We start from the raw sequence: 7,278 nt of genomic DNA on the forward strand, positions 1-7,278 counted from the left end.
TCCCTTAAACATAAGAGAGTTAATCAGACAACCACTGTACAATCAGCTGTCTACATTATTTTGCAGGTCAAACAGTCATTGAGAAGACAAATTTTATCAACTGGCTCCGTCTGTGAAAAAATCTTAACAAAAAGCTTCAAATTAAAGAAATTTTAACCAAAAACAAATACTTATTGAAGCATGAATTCAGGCAGGAATAACCCCAAGAATAAGCAACCAATAAATCCAAAAGATTTGGAAATTCTTCACCTCCAACTCTACCTGCGGAGGAAAGACATCGACTATCACGGGGCTAACCTCAGCGCCTGAAAGCTCATACTTGAATCCTGTAAATTCGACACTTGAGTATCAAACTCAACAGATTAGGGGATCAAACCTCATCGTTTTCCCATCTTTAGATGGATCAGGAGAGCCAACCCCCACGACGGGTTTTCCAAAAATCTACCATGAAACGCTGACTAAGATACATGATAAATGAGTCCAATATGGGTAAAATAACAGAGGAAGCAAGAAACACAACAAAAGCGCACATAGAAAACATCAATCTTTAAAGGATTGAATTTGTGACTCCTCCTAGCAATTTCCATAGGCAAAATGGAAAGACAACCAGAGAGGCCCATCGCCAATAGGGACACCGAACCTACTGGGTGAAGTTTTAGTTTTGATGTTAGCTTATAAGCACATTCTTATTATCAATAAAGATTGTCTAATTTTAACATAAAAATCGTCATAAGATAGATTCAAACGAATCTTGAACCAAAAGGGTTTGAAACCCCCAAATAAAAGATAAATTCAAATGAATCTTAAAATAAAAGGGTTCGAACCCTCAAACAAACGATAGATTCAAATGAATTTTAAAGTAAAAGTGCCTGAAACCCTCAAACAAAATATTGATTCAAATAAAAAAGGGTCTAAAATTCTAAAAAAAGAATATACAAATAAATGAACAATAAGTTCGAAGAAGCTATAATATGAAAATTTAAATGAAATCTAAATTGATTGAGGTTTAGACTAACCTTAAGAATCTCAAAAGTCAACAAAACAAATAGAATCTAAATTGATTCTGAAAAAATAATAAAATTTAGGTTAATCTTAAAATAAAATCAAAGTTCAGATTAATTCTTAAAATATAAATAATAAATAATAAAATACATGATTTAGACTATCCCCATGCATACATATGTGGAAAAAGATTTTCATTAATCAAAATACAAAATACAAAGGCGATCATGAGTAAACTCGTCATAGAAAATAAAAAAGAACAAAAATACATAAAATCAAACTGAAGAAGCGTTTGTTAACAATTTAGCCTTGTCTTTCTTAAATTTAGCCATTATGGTATCGGCCTAACTCTTGGGATCCAATTGATCAATACCAGAAAGATTTGTCTCAGAATTTTGCTCTTCCAACTTTGAATTGAGAACATGCCTGTACTCACTCATAAGCACTTAGCAAAAAGACTTTGTGTCCAAAAGCTGAATATGGAGTCTCTCTACTTCGACTCGCATATGGTCCCTTTTGGCAACGATATATGAACTTGCAGCTATGAGACTCTCGATTTCCTGAGTCAGCTCAGAAACTCGACTTTCAAAAATGGCAACTCGCCTTTCCCAAATTGCGTCGGCAACCTTCAACACCAACAAGAGCGAATCATGCTCCTTCAGCAAACTCCAAAGTCTCATCCTTTTAGACTATGACTTGGAAAACAATGACTTCACCATCCTCACCTCATCAACAACAATCCGATGATGATTGTTCAAAACAGGAATCGCTTGAACCGTTAGTAGAAAAGAATTGTTGAAGAAATCAACAAGAAAGAAAGCAAAGAAATAAGAGAAATAAACTAAAGCAAAGACATAAATGAAAACATACTGAAAGACTATTAAGGCAAGCCAAATGAGCTAAGTCCTCATCAGTTACCTTTCTCGATGTCTTCGATATTGGACAAGTTCTTCATAAAACCATTTAGAACATCAACATCGGAAAGCCGAGGTGGACCGTGTCCTTCAATCCACTCGATTACGCTCCGCATCTCATCAAAGAAGAAACCTTTTTAATAAATCTCTTACATTTCTTCTTTGGAGGATCCTCTCCAACAGTAGAGACAGATTGAACCTCGACCGAGGCAAGTACAGCCTCATCCAAAGCAAGTGTAGCCTCGCTAGGAGAAAGTGTAGACTTGACGAAGCCATTAGCTATAGTATCACCGCCTTCCTCTCGTGGCTGCATCTCGACATCAGTTTGGTTTTGTACGTCAAAGGGAGATTCGTCCTTGTCAGCACGAACATCCTCTACAAGAGTAGTATTGACGACCTCACCCATCAGAATAGACAAATCTACTTTGAAACCAAGAAGGATCTGATTGAGATCAGTATTCATTCTAAAAAATAAAAAGAAAAAACAAGTCAGAAGAAGAATACCTTCATTAAATTCTTCAAGAAAAATATCGGAAAGCCCCTTAGGGGGGTCCTCCAAAGAAACCATCGACGCCTAAGTTCTATTCACCAGAATAGGCACTGAAGGTTTCGCCATCTCACAATGAAGCATCAGATCGGCAGCCAAGTTAGACTCATCAAAATTTAAAGGAGAAGGTGAAATTTTCAACTTAATAAAAAACCCTTGAATTAATTAGAAAATGCGAAGACATACCTAACCAAAAAAAATGACCGCCAACCATACGTAGAAGGTGCTTTAATGATAACCTGGCCTACCGTTAACTAAACAAAAATTCCATCGTTACGAGATAGAGAACAAAAATAATTCTGAATATTGATAGAAGGGTCTGCCTCTAAAGTCTACAAGACTCTACAAAGCAAACAAGGACTCGAAAAATACTGAGGTGAAGTTGTACAGGAGGAATATCTAATTCACACCATACATCAAAAATAAAAGATCTAAAAAAAAACTAAGTCCACCAAGGAAATGCTCCTTAAATAAAGCGATATCTTTAGGCGAATCGGAGTAACAGTGCCCCTTAAAAGAGGATCCGAGTTTTTTTAACCTTGTATCCTACAAGGAAGATATCCTTAGAATGTATTTTTAAAATTTGCTCATCTGAAAAAGGATAAAGCTTCTAAGGACCATAGAATTCATGGCGATCTCGCGTTTTTCTTTTTTATCAGCCATTTTTAGAAATTTTGGGGGGAAAGAAGAAATAAACAACAAAAAATTTTAATTCAGAAAATGATCAGATCAAAACCAAGAAAAAAAAACAAAAATGAAGAACGTCAAGAACGCAGAGAGAAATAATGCGCAATTCAGAAACTTAAATGAGTAATCACTTAAAAAAACAAGTAAATATCTGAAAACAAAGCGAATAATAGAGAAGATAAGAAGCATAAGTCAAATAAGATTCAAAGGAGAAACACAATATTCGGATTTGAGAAGGAAATTTTGAGAAAAATAATAAAAAAGAAAAAAAAATTGAAGAAAATGAAGTAAATACATGCATGAATTCCAATAAAGGAAAATTATTAAAACCTTGTGAGACTCCCAAGATGGAAGGCACGTGACGATCTAAATAACACACGTCGAAGATCTGTGATCCTACATGAACACGTGTTGAACAATATATTAAAAGGAAAAAATTGAACATACTCGCCGAATACAGTTAAAAATCAAATAAGACATAAATACCCAAAGACATTAGCTGTAATAACCCGTAATTTTTTTTCTATGAATTTCCGGTAGTTTTCTGGTCGTTTTCGGTTTTGTGGTTCGATTCGTGGCTGGTTAGAATTTGAGGGTACTTTGGTTTGGCTTGTGGTTCAACCAAAAGGGTTGAACCATACATTTTGAATCAGGTCTCAAAAGAGACCTGATTTATTGTTGTGTCTCGTACGAGACCAACAGGTCTCGTACGAGACCTATGTAATTTAGGCCTGGTTTTGGCTCACGCGTACATATCCTATTCTATCACGTTTCTAACCGATTTAACTCCTATTTATACGTCTAATTCCTTCCCTACTTAATCACATAACCCTAGCCGTCAATTGTGCTCACATATTTTCTAAATTTCTTTCATTTTCAACCTCCTACATCTGCTTCTATATTCGGTAAGTTGAGTTCTTAGTGTTTCAGCTTTGCTTATAAACGACGGTTCCGTAATTTGATTCGTTCTTCTTCGTTTTAACGTGTATTTCAGTTTCGTTTCCTCCCAGTGAGAGTAGACTCGATTCTCTACGATACCCAATCTTGATCTCGCAAAAAGGTACGTAAATAAGCTCGTTTCAATCGCCGTACGGTTTGCCGTTGTGAGTTGTTTATACTGTTTCTGGATTTCATATTACTGCCATCTTCCCTTGTTCGTATCGCTGCTATCCTTGGTTATATTTGATGTCGTTTATATGTTGTTAACATGAGTCTTGTGGGTTTGGATATAATCTTGTTGTTGTGTCGTTGCGGGCTCGCCGGTGTTCATGGGATGTTTGCCGTGGATCCCTCATTAAGCTTTTCTAGTTGTTGTTTAAGTTAAGCTATGATTGTTTGAGTAATATGATTTAACACAAGCTTGGTTTGGGGGATTTGTTTACTGGTTTGTTTAAGAGATGGTTAATAAATTGACGAAGTTTGATGTTATGGTTCTTGGCTCTGCTCGTGAGTTTCATATTTATATGTTGGAGTTGTTGTATAAAGAAGACGATGACATGTCCAACTTATAGTGGCTGCTTGAAATTGTCATGGTTAAGTGTTCTTTTTAATCATTGAATTTTTGTTGATTCCAATTTATTGGAGGGAACATGTTTGATTGGATATGGAGAATGGTCAAATGACTCCTATGATCATCCACTTATTTTGCCTAAATCAATTAAATCCCTTAAGTTAAACTTTACCTATTATCATTGTTTTAAAAAATAGTTTTTGTATTTCATTTTGATTTATAATTAATATATTATAATCGACAGTTATTTTATTATTTAAATTATTATAATTACTCGGGTAATTATATTTATATTTCGAATACCAATTTGGCATGAAAATTGACTAAATTACAATTTAGTCCTTGAACAATTTTATATAATTTATTTAAGTAAGTTTTTGGTTAGTAACTTTATATTATTTTTTTATTATAAACAAAAGTAATTAATTTGATTTCGAATATCAAATTGGCTAAAGTACAGTTTAGTCCCTAAACTTTTATGAACTTAGAATGGTTAAATTTTGATTGTAACTCGGGTTACTTGAAATTGAAGTTATTGTGTTCTTACTTTTAAAATAGTTATTATTTTATCGAATTATTTTATAAATATAAACTCGGGTTTATATTTGATAAACGTGTTGAGTCGGGTTAGATTTGGATCACCCGACAAGTGGGGTTAGCTTGGTAGTTATTGGTAACTCGGCTAACCCACTATTTGGAAATTAATTATTATTTAAAGATTATTAAATAATATTTATAAATTGGATTTTAAGCGAGAACTCAATAGACTTATATTAATTGGACTTTATTACCTTTTGGGTAATTTTGTGTTGCTATGGATTATTTAATTCCGACGTGTTATTTGTGCTAGTCCTATGTGGTGTCTAGTACTCTCTAGAGTTAGGGTCTGTTTTAATAATTATTTTATTTGTCTAGACCCGTCTATTGTTCGTGCTCCAGAGGCGAACCAGGATTAGTTGCTTGCCGGTATTCACGTGGACTAGCAAGCTGTGAGTTTATATTTACTATTTACCGCTTTATTAAGTAAATTGTTATTTTAATATTAAATATATATACTGTACGTATATTTCGAACTGTTTTTATATTATGGCTCTTAGTTGGAACATGCTACCTAATGGGCATCATTAGGACTGCGTGCGCACCGGTATTGATCTGGGTAAGGTATATATGGAAATGTGGTAACTCGGTGTGAGCATAGCTCTCGGGACCAGGTAGAGTAACTCGGTGTAGCTCAGCTCTCGGGACTCTGGTATAAGTGTGGTCAGTGGTAACTCGGTGTAGCTCAGCTCTCGGGACCAGACCTATTGGATTATGATTATTATTTAGAATTGTGGATTAGGGTTCCAACTATTATCTGTAATATCGTTATTAAATGTTTTAAACGTTTTAAAGGTTTTCCACTTAATAAATGTAAATAGTGGTATGAACTCATCTCAGTATATCTGACCCCGTTGTTTTCCCAATTTTTCCCAGGGTTATGATCTGAGAGAATCTGGTGATCTCCGCATTTACTTTTCCTCGGAGGTTCCATTTATTTTGATAAACTGTCAAACTATTTTATTCTTAGACCGCAGTAGTTGACTAGACGTCTTTACTATTATTACAGTTGTTTGTCGGATTGGTCTGACTAGTTATATTGCTCTGGCATGTTATGTAATTATTTCGGATTATTTATGATATGCCTATTTTTAGACTCAAGATTGAATAAGCATGTTATATTATTGTTATATATTATATCTGCTAGATTTAGGCTGAAGTCTCGGTTGCCCCCGAGCATTGGTTTTCTGCAGGTTTATGTGTTTATGTGTTAAACGAAAGGCTAGCTACGGGTTTCGGTACTACATTCCCCATACCCTAGCGCCGGTCGCGATTCATGAAAATGGGTCGTGACATTAGCTTACTTGCGGGGGGTCTAATGATGAAACCCAATTCCATATAATGAACTGAGTCACATGCAATTCGCCCAACAAGGTGGACTTCGTGACTCACCAGATATTGATAAATCGAAAAGATCTTATTGCTAAGTGAGGTTGAGTCCTACAGGGCCCACTCGCCTAGAATAGAATCCATATGGATTCACTAAAGAGCAACAACCGAATCAAATAGGATTAGGTAAACATATCTAAAACGTAATCTCCAAGATATAGAGTTCAGATACAAATTAATTATCATACCTACATCGAAGGAGGTTTTAAAAGATCAAAATCTTCTAGAAGAATAAAAAATACTTTCTTATTCAGAATTATATTTCTAGTCAAGAGAATTTCCTATTTAGTACTCATTTTTGAATAAGACTCATGCTAAATAGGAATTCCTTTCATATTTGAATTCATTCAAATAGAAATTCCTTTGCTAATAAGAAGATAGATGGAACAATCTCAAAAAGGAACCTAGATCGAACATCCTCACCTCTCCAAAACAAGACATTGGTCCGACAGACCGAGCAGGTTCCAGAAGCAAAAGACCTGCTCGGCTTACCGAACAGGACCTCTCGAAGCTCAATGTCCACCTCAGTCAAACCGAGCAGGATCTCTTAAAGCACAATGACTATCTTATATGTGGGAATTACATCAAAATTATAAATTATCTTTGATGTAATTCTCATAATAAGACAATGA

Source organism: Mercurialis annua, linkage group LG7 (genome assembly GCF_937616625.2).
Source record: "Mercurialis annua linkage group LG7, ddMerAnnu1.2, whole genome shotgun sequence".
In the NCBI taxonomy this organism is placed as follows: Eukaryota; Viridiplantae; Streptophyta; class Magnoliopsida; order Malpighiales; family Euphorbiaceae; genus Mercurialis; species Mercurialis annua.